This window comes from Ambystoma mexicanum, chromosome 3q (assembly GCF_040938575.1).
Source record: "Ambystoma mexicanum isolate Mex_15411 chromosome 3q, UKY_AmexF1_1, whole genome shotgun sequence".
Taxonomy (NCBI): domain Eukaryota; kingdom Metazoa; phylum Chordata; class Amphibia; order Caudata; family Ambystomatidae; genus Ambystoma; species Ambystoma mexicanum.
This window is the reverse complement of record NC_090926.1, coordinates 724,963,987-724,979,714: the sequence shown is the minus strand read 5'-3', so window position 1 is coordinate 724,979,714 and position 15,728 is coordinate 724,963,987.

Here is a 15,728-nt window from a genome sequence, read left to right as displayed (position 1 = left end):
GTTTGTCCTGTTTTCTTGCTCCTTCTGGAGTGGTGCAGATCTCTTTCTTCTCCTGTCTCCTTCATCCATTTTCGGAAATTTCGCCACATCGACATGCTTCTTAGGTACCACTAGTGATGGTACATTGACGTGTACCATTGTGCACACACCACTCCACAGGGGAGGCAGTGTATGATATGCCTTTTCTCCGCAGGCCCAATAATGGTCCATTATTACTGCTGTTCCCGCTCCCCCCTCAGGTAACTCCATCACACTTGCACAATTGGTGTTATATCCCACGTCCACCTCTCCTTTATGCTGGTAACATACTTTGGGCGCAGTCAATGGTAATATAGTTATCGGGTCTTCATCTTCTTCTACCCACGTGAGCATTGGTACGTACTTGATCCATGTCGTCCAACATCGATGATTGTGTGTCTCGATGGTTGAGATAGTTTCTTTTGTTACCATGTTGCTGCCAACCACTCCTATCTCCCAGCTGGTACCCAGGAACACCTTTCCTGTTATCGTCAGTAATGGCCTCTCCCAGCATCCTTGTTTACCCGGAACTTCCGTGGCGTACCAATCACATGGTAGATACTGCAGTGTTACCTTCTTTGTTTCTCCTTTTTCAGGGCCACTTGTTATGTATCTGAATGCTTCAGCATGTAAACTGGTCTTGTGATAACTCAGATAGGTCTTGAGGAAGTTGTTTTCATATGGGTATGAGTCTCGTGTTTTCCATGTCATGTGCACTACTGTTCCTTGGAATCTTCCTTTCGTTTGGAACAGGGCCAAATATATTATGCACTGTGCTGTTTTTTCATCTATTTCTGTGGCAACAAATGTTCGTGAAGCGCTCATGGCGTATGGTATTAATGAGCAAACGTAACAGCTATCCTCAGTTGTCTGCTTACCAATGCGGGTCATGTGCTGGTACCATATGTTGTTTGTGACGTGTGCTGAATCTTGTACATAATTATCAATACCTTTATTGTCTGAGTATGTGCTGCGTTTAACTTTATTTCGCTTTTGTTCATTGTTACTGTTACCACCTGACGTAACACCTGTTGCAGCAGGGAGGTGGGGTACATTAGGTTTGGGTGCAGCAAAAAAACTCATAGCATAGCTGTACTGCCATACAGAGGCAGCCAAAACTCCGGTGATCATAAAAATCCCTATTATTTTTATTACATATGCTAACCTCACCGACATTTTGCTCTTACCTTGCTGCAGTCCTGGCAGCGTATTCTTGCGACGTTAAAGTTGCCCGCCTAAAAATTCTCAAAAAGTGCTTGTTATTAAATGTTAGTTTTGTTTCATTAAGCTCTCCCTATCAAATAGTCATTCAGTGCCCAGGTGAAGAGTTGCTCCCACGCTACTCTAAGTGATCGGTCTCTCAAGACCGGCAAGTATGGGCGGAGGTGGGGCATGTAATTTTCTATGGCCAGGAGGAAGGCCGTGTAGTATACACGTACCCTTTTCTTTTTTAAGTATGTTGGCCTTTTTATTTCGTATACAAATTGGTGTGACAATTCTTCTGGGTAACTATCGTCTGGCAGCACCATCTACGCCTGCACACTGAATTTGTTAGATAACTTTTCTTAACAATACAATATTACGCAGCTCCTGTATGTGCGAGAGAAAAAGAGAACATTCACGTGTTTACATGTGTATTGGTGCAAGCGAAGTCCTTAGTTTTTATTACAATTGTATTTAGTAGTCAATGGGGGGGGGGGTTTGCTCAGATGGCGGGAGCAGTTTTACTCTTTGAACGTGTGACCATGGGGTGGGCAGTGTGGGGATCGCCCCCTTCTTCGTCCGTTATTCTCTCCGAGGGAACAATTGGGTCGTTGTCTGTGGTTGTGTTTTCTTCCGCTGCCGGGGATGTTGTTGGCGTTTTTCCAATGGACCTGTCGTTGGCGCTGGGGCGGGTCTGCAGTTTGTAGATTTTTACATCATGCAGGTGGTTCCACGCACGCTTATCCTTTAGTTTTACTGCTCTTGTTGATACGTCCTCTACTAAATGGGGGCCAGTGAACCTCTGCTGGTTCCACCTTCTATTAAAATTTCGAAGTAGTACGTGGTCGCCTTTGGCAAGTTTGCACAAGTTCTCCTTTTCCAATTCTGTATTTTCGTCTATTTCTTGGTTGCTGGTGGACCCGCCCCGTGTGCGCTCGAGCTGTTGAGACACAAACACAACGCTAGTAATCAAAGAAGACACATATTGATACATTTCATCACCTAACACATTCGCAGAACTTTCTTGGTCGGTGAATGCCCTTGACGTTGGTGTTAGGGGAAGGCGCATTTGGCGTCCAGTAACCACCTCGTGTGGGGTGAGGTGGTGGTCGGACCCTGGCCTGTTTCTAAGTTCGAACAGTGCTAACGGAAGGCAATACAACCAACTTTTCTTTGTTGTTTGCTGTATTTTAGCAATTGCCTCCTTCAATAGGCCATTCAGGCGTTCACATACACCATTGGCCTGTGGGTGGTACGCACATGCAAATTTGTGTTTAATGTTCAGTAGGGATGTGATATGCTGGAACATTTCATTTGCGAAATGGGGTCCGTTGTCTGATCTTAACACCTCGCACACTCCCCACCTGGGGAATACCTCCCTTACTATAAATTTGGCTGCTCTAAACGCATCAGGGTGTGAACAGGGCCCTGCTTCGATCCACCTAGAAAATGGGCATACTACTACTATCATGTATCTATTGCCTTGACAAATGTTGATCATATCAACATAGTCAATGTGGAGGTGCCGAAAAGGTCCTTCTGGTCGGGGTATGGTACCTCTTATCACCTTTAAAGTATGACCGGCCGTGAACTGTTGACATGTAAGGCAATTGCTGATAAAATTTGACACATGGGATGTTAACTCGGGACAGAACCAATCTTCTCTAATTCGTGCTGCTATTATTTCTTTGCCTGTATGGGCAGGGTGATGTAATTGGTTCAAGGCGGTATTTAACAATGCCAATGGTATTACAACTTTCCCAGTGCCACCCTGGCGCCATAGTGCGTCGGTTGGTGACATTGTGCATCCTCTTTTCACCCATACTTCTTTTTCGGCCATTGGTGCAGCCGCTTGTAACTCCATAATCTGGGTGGCTGGGAGATGGGTGTACCCTTCTTTTATTAACATCTCCCTCGCTATTCCCCTCCCTCTCCCTCTCTGTGAGTCTGTGGGGTTCCATATCTCACCAAAATATGCAGCATATTTTGCATGTGCGTCTGCTGCTGCATTTCCTTTTGATATATAGTCTTCTCCATTGGTGTGTGCTGTGCATTTTACTAGGGCTAGTTCTTGGGGATCGTTTATTACTTCAATTAGTTCAGCCAACAAGAGGGCATGTTGTACTGGAGTGCCGTCAGCTCTCCTAAACCCTCTTCTTCTCCACTTTGATAGCCCTGAGTGGACAGTGGATGTAACATATGCACTGTCGGAATATATAGTAACTTTTTTATTAAAACTTTCCTTTAGTGCCAATATGAGTGCAACCAGTTCCGCCGCTTGAGCAGAGTAATGCTGTGGTAATTGTACACACTTAATAGCCACACACACTGGCGCTTCCATCATTTGTACTACTGCTGCCCCAGTCCTCCTTATCCCGTCTCCTTGATCAATAGTTGATGACCCATCAATAAACAAAAGCTCACCTCCCTCTAGTGCGTTTTCTTCAACTTTCCTAGTACATGAGTACATCTCAGTTACTTGGGTGCAGTCGTGGGCGTAATCTCCCTCTTCAATTACTTCTGCTAGGAACCTTGCAGGGTTAACCGTGCTACATCTAACAATTGCCAGTTCAGCTTTGGACAAAATAATCTCATAACCTGTTGCCCTCTGTGTCGTCAGTGTGGACTTAGGTTTATTCAATATCGCAAATAGTGCATGTTCTACAAATAGTGTAGTTGGACACCCCATAGTTATTGATGATGCTTTTTCTACTGCAAATGCAGCTGCAGCAAGACCTTGTTCGCAAGAGAATTGTCCTAACATTATTGGATCTAAGTGACCGCTGTAAAATGCTACTGGTTTATAGCCCATGCTAGTCTTTTGGGCCAATACTGCTTTCATTACTGCTGAGTCGCAATGTGAAAATATAAAAAATCGTCGCTCATAGTCTGGGGATGCTAGTACTGGAGCAGTTGATATTGCTTCTTTTAATTCATCAAATGCCTCCTTCATTTCCATAGTCCATCCCAACTTTTTCTCCCCTTTATTTGCTTCCTTCAAACCCTCAAGCAGGGGTCCTATGTAAGAGCTGTAATCAAATACCCATGCTCTACAGTAGTTGCACAGTCCCAGAAATTGCTGCAGTTCTCTTACAGTCTGTGGCACGGGAGTGCCTGATATTGCCTGTGCTCTTTGTGGTGCAATCCTTCTTCCATATTGTGATATCAGTTGGCCAATGTAAAGTACCTGTTCCTGACAGTATTGTATCTTTTCCATGTCTACCTTGTACCCCTTTTCAGCCAATATCGTCAACATTTTTAATGAGTCCTCTCTACATTTATCTTCATTTGTACTGCAAATTATTATGTCATCCACATACTGTAACACTGTGCTTTCCAACTCAACGTTACCCAAATCCATCTGTATTACCCTATTGAAAATTGAAGGTGATTCACAATATCCCTGTGGTAATCTGGTATGTTTCCACTTCCTATTTCGGTAAGTGAAGCTTGTCAAGTCTTGTGAGTCTGGGTGTAATGGTATTGAGAAAAAAGCATTTTTAAGGTCAATCACTGTAAACCGTGATGCTTCTGCTGGAATGCCACACAAAATTGTGGCCGGGTTTGCTGTTACTGGATACTCTGCTTCTACTATGTTGTTCAACGGTCTGAGGTCCTGTATGAACCGCCAAGACCCTCCTTTAGCCTTGCGCACCAGGTACACAGCTGTGTTGCATGGGGATTCTGAGGGGACCAATATGCCATTGTTTATAAGGGCTGTTATGGTTTCGTATATGCCCTCATCTGCCTCTCTTGACAATGGGTATTGTTTCACTCTTGGTAGTATGGCACCCTTTTTTAATTTTATCTTTACACCCCCTATGCTTTTAATGCATCCTACATCATAAGGGCTAATAGTCCATAATGATTTTGGCACCTTTGACATATCTTCTTTAAAAAATGGGACTGGTGTGCCAGCGGGTGCCTCAAGTGCCATTGCAATTTTCTGTGCCACTTGTTTGTGAGCCACTGTTAGCCACATTTCTACACTCATCATGAACACCATTTCATTTTCCTCCTTTTCTTCTGAAAACAACTCTTCATCTGACACCTGGGTCAGCCTACATCCTTCTGCTAGTGCTATCACCGCCCTCCATGCTCTCCCTTCTTTATCTTGGGCGTGCACAGCAACATAATCAGCTGTTGCAATAATGCTCTCAATGTCCACTGCAATGACCTTCCCTTCCAGTTCATTAGCTGGTGTTTCTGGTCGGAATAGATAGGCTGCTGGTCTCCTCCATATTTTTCCTCCTATCCCTGGCATCCATGCAAATGCCATGTCTGTTCCGTACTGGAATAGCTCGCCGTCTACCGGCTCCGCCCTGATCGCTATCTGTCCACAGTATGCTTGCAAAATCTGTCGTGCTGCAAGCATGTTAATCCCTGGAGTAGAGCAAATTATGCCATCCTCTGTAAAGGAGATCGTCATATTTAATCTGTTCATTATGTCCCTCCCCAGTATGTTTACTGGTGAGGCACTATAATACAAAAGTGGTACTGACAGATCGTAATCTCCAATAGATAGCGGAACGTTATCAGTAAATGGAACCAACCCTTTAGCCCCAGAAAACCCTTGTGTGTTCATGGCTTCGCCTGACATCTTAAACTTACCTTCCCTTATGCAAGACCGGGTCGCCCCGGTGTCAACAAGGAATGATAATTTTTTGTCACCTATCGTTACCTCTATGCGTGGCTCCTCCGCACTATTAGGTGTTACTGACAGGATGGGACACACCAAGGCCGTCTGTGGGCTGTCCTATTGGGGGTACAATGACTGGCCATTCCCTGTGTAAGGGTTGTGCCCCAACACCGTCACCCCACCCAATTGCGTTCGTTCAGGTTGTGGTGGTGGTTGTATTAACGCTGCACCAGTTACTTGTGGCAGGTATTGTTTTATTTGTTGTTGTGGTAGGGAATAGTGTTGGTCACTCCCTTGTGGTGACATCTGCTGTGGTTGTATGCCCTGCTGTTCTTGTGATGTCCTATGTTGTGCTTGTTCGTTCCATGCTGGTGTTCCTGGCCTGACCCTGCATGTACGTGACATGTGTCCTAATAGTCCGCAGCTCCAACACACGGGTGGTTCCCTGTTTTGCCATGGGAAGTTCCCTGTGTTGTCCTGGTATACTGGTTGCCCTGTCTGGTAGTTATTTCTGAGTCCCCCAGCCTGTTGTTGGGTATTATATCCGTATCCTCTTCCCCTCATAAACCCTCCTCTCCCTCTATTATAATTATAATACCCAGCTCCTTGCATTGGGTACCCTCCTCCCATGTTCTGTGCGTGTGATTGCAGAGGCAGCACTTGCTCTATTACCTCTTGTGGGGGCGCTATTTGAGCTGGATTTTGTGCAGCCACTACTTGCGTTGGGCTTTGGGCCATTGGTGTTGGCGCAGTTATTAGCGCCCCTTCCATGGTATATTTAGTAAGTTTTTTCTGTACTAATTTGGCCTCTTCTGTTTTCCTGTCCTCTTCCTTTTGTTTCATTTTTCCTTGCCATGTTCTACAGTGATGTACTATAGTCAGTTGTATTTCCGGCCATGGTTTTGCTTCCATCCCCACTACTTTCTTTAATTGTCTCTGAACTCCTTCTGGGAGCCCTTGTACTAGTATATGATAAAATATGGCTGGTGTTTTGTCCCATTGTTCTCTAGTTTCCATGCGCCACTTCTCTTGAATATCCTGGATATAATCAACAGGATCCTCGTTCTCACCCATCTTACGGGAAGTAATGGCTCCTATGTCTGATGTGTCTGGGTACTGCACTCTTAGTGCCTGCCATAGCGCATGTCTGCAGTTTGCAAATGGTGCCCCATCATGCGATGTGTTTGTTATTGTTACCCCATGGAATCCCGCTCTTTTCCAAATGTCATCCGCTCTATCCCCTAATATTGATATTAACAGGCCCTTAACATCTCCCACTGCTAGTTTCTGTCCTGCGGTGTGTTTTTCCATTTCATATATCCATTTACCCGCACCTCCACTTAATGATGGGAGCCTACATTTTATGTTTTCCTTATCCGTATGTTTCCAAGGTACATATTGTGGTCTAACCCCTCCTCTCTCCAGCAGTGGCATTACATTCTGTCTTGTGTCATCCTTTATGCTCCATGATGTTAACTCTTCACACCCCTCCTCTTCCCCCATTCCTTTTACTACTTCAAATCCTTCCTTACTACCTCTTCTCCTACCTCCCTCTTCTTCCTTTCCCCTTTTTTCATCCTTTCCTGTGTTCAATATTGGCACGTCTGTTTGCCTGTCTTGCCTGCGACTAGGGAGGTCCCTAAGCCGACATGCATAAGGTGTAACTTCGTCCATGAAGGGTGCGAGCTTTATTCTGTGCAGAGAGCGTGCAGTTGTTGAACATGTGGGGTGTGGCGTTAGAGAGCGTGATGGTGATGTGGGTGGCGTGTGTTGGTTGGTGAGCGTCGGTGGCGTGTGTTCGTTAGTTTGTGTTTCTCCCATTCTTTTCACTTCCTCCTTACTTCTCTCCAGCTCCTCCCATCTTCTACTCACCCATGGCGAATCTATGTTTGTTCTAGTGAGGTATAGCTTATCTAAGCTTTCCCTTTCACTCTTCCTTCCATCCTCACTACAAAAATCATTCATAAATTGCGCCCCCCACTCTGCCTTTTTTCCTTTTATTGTTACAGTTTTTAAGTCTATTAGGTCTCCCTCTTCCTTTCCGTTGTTACCACCTGTTCCCCTTAGTGCTGACGTTGTTGCTACCTCTCTATTTTTATATACTTCTCCCCATCTTTCACTCTCCCTCTTACTCTCCTCTCTCTCCCCTTCACTCCTCTCCTCCATCTCCCTACTATTTTCCTCTCTTTTCCTTTTTAATTCCTCCATTACTTCGTTGCTCATCTGTTCCAATATCCTTTCATCCTCTCTCCTCCTTTCCCATTTCACCCTTTCTCTTTCTACTATACTCTCTATTACCTTCCCCTCTTCATATTTTTTAGCTGTCTCTGATATTATCCTCCTCCTCCATATTTCCATTTCCTTTTCATTTTCTTCTTCTTCCTTCTTCTTCTCCCTCATCACTACTCTTGATACCCTTTCTGCTGCTGCTTTTACCCTTACAGCTTCCCTCTTTCTCTCCTCACTTTGCTCCCTTAATTTTTCCAATTCGTCCTTATCTTCTTTCCTTTTCCTCACTCTCTCTCTTTCCTCTCCCTCAAGTTGTTTTATCAGTTCATTCTGCTCATCCCTTAGTTTAGCTAATCTTTCCTCCAAAATCTCTTCCTTCTGCCGTAGCAGCTCCTCTCCCCTCATTTCACTCTCTCTTTCACTATCCTCGTTTGTTCTCTTTACCGCCTCCCTTTCCTCTCCAGTTAGTGATCCTCGTAATTTCAACAATATCTGTGCAGCTACCCACTCATCGTTTCCTATCTCTACAGTCTGCTCTTCTCTCCTCCCGTCCCCCATTGGTATCTTTCCATGAGCCACATATGGTGGAGGGCTGTATGCCGGGTTTGAGTATCCTTCAGCCGCCCTTAACTGTCCTTTTATTTCTCCTAATTCTCTTAAAGGGTACAACCCTCCCCCCTCTGTTTTCACTCCCGGTGTTAAGGGTATCTCATTGCTCGGTTCCTGTTTTATGTCAGCTAATTTATCAACCTTTCCTCCACCCAGTTTTTCATTCCCCATATTCTTTGTTCCTTCACTCTCCTTTTCCCCATCCGTTCCTTCTTTCTTAATCTCCTTTTCTTCCGGTGTTTCCCCCATAGTGAACATTCCATTTGGTCCTGGTCTAGACCCCTGGAACATCCTCCATAAGTTAAACACCTCCACATGGTTTGCCAACTTCTTCCCCTTGTATGTATTGTGCAGATGGTTTAATAGTGAATGTTGGGCATATGGGTCAAAGCTACCATTAGGCGGCCATGGTGTCAACATTTTGTTGTCCGTCCCCTGGGTCCACTCTATGCTGTACTTAATTAACTTCTCCCTATGTGGTGGCAGTGTGGTGCATATATGTTGTAGTGGGGTAGTGAGGGTATTCCCCCACCCTCCCAACCCTCTCCCGTATGACATACTAGCGCACCCTTTCTTACCCTTCCCCTTGCTATCAGTTTGCAACATACAACCTTTTATTGCTTACCTTGCCCCGCAAGTGTGGGGACTTACGACAATCCTTTGACAATTTATGCAATGATAATAATCACAAAAAAAAAAAAAAAAAAATTATAAAACAAATATATTTATGATGTTATATTATATTCCTTCCCCTACGGCCCCCTGCGGCCGAAGCGCACGCAGCCCCCTACAGCTGCGTACCCCTTACGACGATCTTACACAGTCGTCCTTTTTCCCCGTTCTCCTCCCACCTTTACACTTGCCGTGGCCGGCGTTCTCCGTGCGCAGCCACGCCCCCTTCCCCTTCTCCTCTTTGATCCACTCGTTTATCGTTTATCTCCGTGTCCGCTCCTTTATCATGTTTCTCTTCCCCACCAATGTCAAACCCAAAGCTTCTTGTGTTCACGATATCTTACTAAATCCCTACTGGTGACGTCACCTATTTCTTCGAACTACTGGTATATTCGTGTTATGTTCTTTAAATTCAAAATACACTTGCAATCTACCCCGCTAACCCTACAGCTGTCTTCCTGTCTCTCCTGGAACAAGGTAATCTCATCAATACTATAACCGGACTGCGCACGCTGCGTCGCCTCGCGTGTGATACGCCCCTCAACAGGAGGGCTTAACCAGCCAATTATCTTCCGTTTTGGGCAACTACGTAACTAGCCACCGCCCACAGGGAAACGTCATCTACCTATCGAGTTTCTTGCTCGAACAATAGGGAACCTCATCTACCTATCGAGTTTCTTGCTCGAACAATAGGGAACCTCATCTACCTATCGAGTTTCTTGCTCGAACAATAGGGAACCTCATCTACTCATTGAATGATAAATGTCAAATCGTAGGAAACCACACACACCCACCCTCACACGTAGTCGCGATTTAGGCCAATCAGTGTCTTTCGAGCGGCTGCACGTGATGTTTTCGTGCCCCGCCCCCCTCTTTCGCGTAACGTTAGCTTTTTGTTGCGAGCGTCTGCACGTGTTGTTCTCGTGCCCTGCCCCCCTCTTTCGCGTAACGTTAGCCGCCTTCTCTCGCACTCAATTCACTACCATTCATTCCATTATCATCACTCAATTAAACCTTCACCCCACCTTTTTACAATACCTCCCTCCTCCCTTATTTACTTCCGCCCCCTCCCTCACAATTTCGCATTGCTTGTTGTGCGTGTCATGCTCACCAAGTTCCCTCGATGCAGGGCCGCTCGACTGCGTGCACCCCTCCAAGCGGCTCGCCACCTCCCCTCGTCTGGACCACGTCTGGACACTCGCCGACCGCGGGCGGGATACTTCTCAACCGGCTCCCGAGGGCCAATATCCGGATTGCGCTGTCCGGTCCTCTCGCAGCTCCGCGATGGTCCTGTAGTCCTCAGAAGGGGGCAACGGCAGAGGGGGCCGCGCCGCCGGGCCTCCCCGCAACGGGAGTGCCTGGAAAAATAAAAAATAAAAGTCGATCTTAAACAGATCTCAGCAGTGCCTCCAACTTGTCGGGGGGGATTCTGCCGGGGTCGGCCGGGCCGTCCGCAGACCTCCGGGCAGGGAGGCCCCAACTCCTCCCGTGTATATCTCGGATCGAGACAGAGTATGAGGCACACACAAGGAGCAAGGCAACTTCTGTCGTTTATTATGCAAACGGCAGGGATGGGTCAAGGAGCGTACGCGTTCGTCCTGACACACACACAATAGTGGGGCTCGCAGGCCCTTTTTACTACATTATGACGCGCTACTTGCGTCATTCCAAAAAGTTACCAAAAGAACCTATCGCCACTCTTGATTGGTTGCTCGAGTGGTGGGGTTAGTATAGTACGCATATAGAGAATGATATTAGTGGTTAAGATGTAGTCAGGTGGTATATCTGGGTTGTCCCTACAATTAGATACATAAGAATTGTTACATGAAGACCCCTGAGGATTGGCTAACGTTACTGACGTCTGAGATAAGAACCTCATGTTCTGATTGGTGCATCCGTGAGCTCCCCAGCCTGGGACCACCGTTGTTCCCAGCACACGGTGCACCTGTGGTTGCAACAGTGTTTCAGTATGGGTACGTGCAGGCAATGTGAGGATTTATTCATAGGTGGGAGACTGACCGTTCCCACTGTAGCAGGTGTCCATTGAGCCTTTCAAGTGTGTCGGCCTGCGTCTCGTAGCGAGGTACCCAGACGCCTTTTCTCTCCTGGGTTTTGGCATCTCGTCAGGTTCGGCTTGGTCACGTGGGGAGGGACCGTGTTTGAGGCATAATTCTGCACAATTAATATTGTTTTTCCACTGTATGTCTGGTTTAATTTGCAGATATGATTTTAACATTGGTACGTGGAGTGCGAGGTTGCAACATCGTGCCTTTGAAGATTTGTTTCTTGACTGTGGGTTTGCAACATTACGACCTTGGCTGGTTGCTCCACTGGGTTCTTTCTGCAGGCTCAGCAACCTGACTTTTGCTTTGTTAATGTCCACGGGAACTCTTGCTTGAGGCCTACTTGGGCCTGGTGCACGAGTAATCCATTTAGTGCATGGATGCTTTAGGTTATAGTGGCATACAGTTTCATGGCCAGTATCGTGTTTCCATTATATCTCTCATGATGGTAACGGGTTTCAAGAGAAGCGTGAGCAAGCGTTATAAATGAGCTCATGGTGCGTCTTGCGTTTCTGCATTCTGAAAGCCTATGTAAAAATAATAAAGATGCACGTCCGTGAATAAGCCTGTCGCCTACGTCAGAGCACTGAGTATGTTCTTCGTGTAGATTGGTGTGGAAATGTTCAGCGTGTATAATAGTTCAGCGGTGCTTCCCGTTATCTAGGTCGTCATGGCATCTCTAACGATGTGTAGATTTCAGTCTAGTTGGTCCGTGCCGCAGGTGTCGGCATGGCCAGTGCGGGCTGTTGGGCAGGCAGATGGACACATCCGTATGTTTCTGTACCAGGGTATTTGGTCATCTGGTAAATGGGCAAACTCTTCTCGTGGCGGGTGTCTGGGCCGCGACCCTCTAGGCCAAGCGCGAGAGGTGAAGGACGGGAGTCTGGTTTTCCATTCTCCCACTTCAACTTGAATCCACAAGTGGCTAAATCCATCTCTCCACTTGCAGGAGAATATTTCTCCGGGTTAAGCAGACAAGATTAGGAGGGCAGATCCAGTCAGTAATCGCTGCACTACGCATCACGTGCGTGGAGACCGCAGCTGTCCGGGTCCGACCGACGCCCCTGTGGGAGCCATGTGAGTGTAACCCATATATACTTGACATGGATCGTGCCTTGGTGGTCGGAGCTCTGGTCAACACTTAATTAGATTATTGTAATGGACTTTTGGCCAGAGCTCCGGCCAAGCAGATCCATTGCTTACAAAAGGCTCAAAATGCTGGCGTTCAATTGGTGTTTGATGTATCTAAAACACCCCAATTTAAGGCCTGCTTCGCTCTTTACAACGGCTAGCTATAGAAGCCTGCATTAAATTTAAGGTTGGGTGTTTAGTATTTAAATGCCTAAATGAATTGGCACCAATCTATTTAATGAATAAATTAAAGCGGTACCAACCTATTCGGGCTTTAAGATCAGAAGATCAATGTATGCTTACTGTTCCGAGGTTGAACTGTGTAACAAGAGGAGATCGCAGTTTTTCAGTTGCTGGACCCAGTTTATGGAACAGTCTGCCTTTGAATCTAAGAGCCCTCGGCCAGACTAACCAGAAAATCTTTCTCATACTGCACTAGAGCATCTAACCACCTATTGTTGTGTGCGCAATATAAATTCTTCAAAATTCAAATTCAAATGCCCTTTCTGGGTCACCAAGCAGCCCCAAGCATTCCTTCTACTGCCCTGTGATTCCACCCCTTGACACCGCTCTTCGAAATCCTAGCTATGGTCCCAGGGCTTCCTCACCCTCTGAGCTGGACCCCCAGGAGTGGTGTGCATTGCTGATAATGCGCCATACACCAAACCCTTGCTCTGCTCAGCACGTCCACCAACAGACTACGTGGCCATATCCTGCTCTCGTTCATTTTTGCTGACCCACCGCTCAAGCAGAGAGGACTAGTGCCTGGAGCTGGCTGTTCCCCCTGTTTCTGGAGGCACAGGGAGGTGCTTGAGTCTACATAGCCTACACTGCTCATGTCACGCTCTCCTTTATCTGAGCAGGCCCACCACTCAATCGGAGCGGGCCTGGAGTTGGCTGTTCCTGCTGTGTTTGGAAGTGGAGGGAGGTGCTTGGATGTACTCAGCCTATGATAGCAACCTTGCGCTCTCCTTTATTTGTGCTGGCCCGCAGCTCAAATGGAGGTGTTTTTCCAACTGTTACTGCGCTTCCAGCAGTGTAACAGCAGCAGGAAGCAGTTTGGAAGTTTGTAAGGTGATCACTGAAGCACTGGAAAGTTTGCCATCAGACAGCGTAAGAAGCCCTCCTCCTGGAGCAGGGCACCATAGGCCAAAGTTGGAGTCTGTGGAGCAGAGGTGATGAGAGGAGGGTACTATAAGGAATTTTAAGACACTGTACAGACCCGGCCCAGCACCGACAGCATTTGGGGCACTTGAAGCTCAGTGGCCTCTTGGCTCTTGGACAGTGGGGATCTGTTAACGAAAGCAGGACAGCGGGGAAAGCCCAAGATTGGCACTGGCTCATGACCTGTCCCCTTAGCTGCTGTTTCATCCCCAGCGTACCTGTTATTTTTGTCTCCCCATCTCTTTCCGACAGAGTGCTATCACTGAGCTACTCCAGACCTTGTATGTGGGTCTGTGGCCCACGGAGTCTACAGGGGGCCACGGAAAGCAAATCCCAAGTACCAATTCTAAATTCAAACATCAAGTGCACCCTCCAGCAGGATGGGGAAGAGGAAATCAGTATCACCTCAACTTGCTTAGTCCACTAAAGGAAAAAAGCCCCACCAAAAATGTCTTACTGCTTCTAAGGTGACAGGTGATATCCTCCCTAATCCCCAGATGTTATTGATGACACTTACATGAGGAATATGAAAGAGTTTGAAATGGTTGTAAGTGTGAAGAATTTGAACATCCACGCGCTGGGTGGCCGCTCACCTATGCTTTTTGAAACTTTAAATGAAATTGAATTGTGGCAGATTAAACTCCGGAAAATATGTGGGGATAATCCGCACACATTTTCCTATGCTCACCACATGACATACGCATAGACCTGTGTACTTAGGGTGGACACAGTTTACAGGAGCAGTCCCACCTGTCATATTTAGTTGGGATATGACGGGAGGAGGGCACATTGCATCTCCAGACGGGGTAGGGTCAATCTTGCTCCCTGTCATTGCCAGCATAATTAACTAACAAAGGCTCCATGGATCTGCCCTGTCCTTTTGTTGGGCCATGTAGCGCGTGGCAGCAATTTGCATGCTAATCAGAAAGTAATTCAAACAGTGCCTGGCTACAGAGGCTAATAAAGGAGACAGGAAACCCCAACATATGCAGCTCTGTCAACCTGATACCACTCTCAACATTGATTTACAGTGAAATGCGTGTTTACAGACTTCTTGCACACAGGGGGACCTTATTCAGAAGGTACGAGTGTGTGGTTTGACACAGCCAGAAAGTCTGGTCTTGCTGCAGCTTCAAGGGAGACCTGCCACTTTAATCAGGAACCACAGAGAGCTCCATTCATCAGAGGGACCATTTCATCCACAACAGACAGAGAAATGGGTGTGACTTAGTATTACATGTTTTCATTCACTCTGGTTATGACCGCATGCCTACAGTAAATTGTTGGTGGGGACCCAGGATTGGTTCATTAAGGTAGGCTTAGCCTAAACCAATCCCTGTGGTCCATTTGGCATTAAAAGTGGACTGAGCCTCTCTTTAGGCAGATCATCTGAAGACTTTGAAAGGGTGTGCAAGAAGAACTCATCATTGGACCCTGGCTGAAGGTACAGTCTGCCTTACATCTTCTGCTAGTGAAGGAAGTCCAGGAACTCCAAGAGGGAAGCAAGATCCCTCCCCTAAACATCTCCCAGGGAACAGAGGGAGATACTGAATCCAGAGGACCCTCCAGTAGCTCCAGAACTGATACCCATCCAGCACACAGTGTGCCCTGCTGTCTCTGAACCATAAACCAAGGAAACGACAGCTGTCTGCAAAATACTCCTCAGCTTTGACCCGTCCACCTTAAAGGACTGCACAATCCCAGTGAAGAAACTAGGAGAAGTGCATCGATGAGCATCTACCGACTTTCACCTTAAAGGACATTTTTGAGCCAGTCAATTAACTTTAGCTGCAACCGACTGCAATGCTGACCGAAGGTAGGCTGCAGTTGATTGCACGCCTTGAACGGGGCTTCTGATATGCCAACCAACACTGAGACGATTCCTGACCCTGAGCCACATTGTAGGCCAGCCTGCATCCCTCCCTCCAGCCTCACTCACCGAACGGGTTGCTGCCTAATACCAGCTGTCTTAAGTTCTGAACTCTGTCACAGAAGTTGCA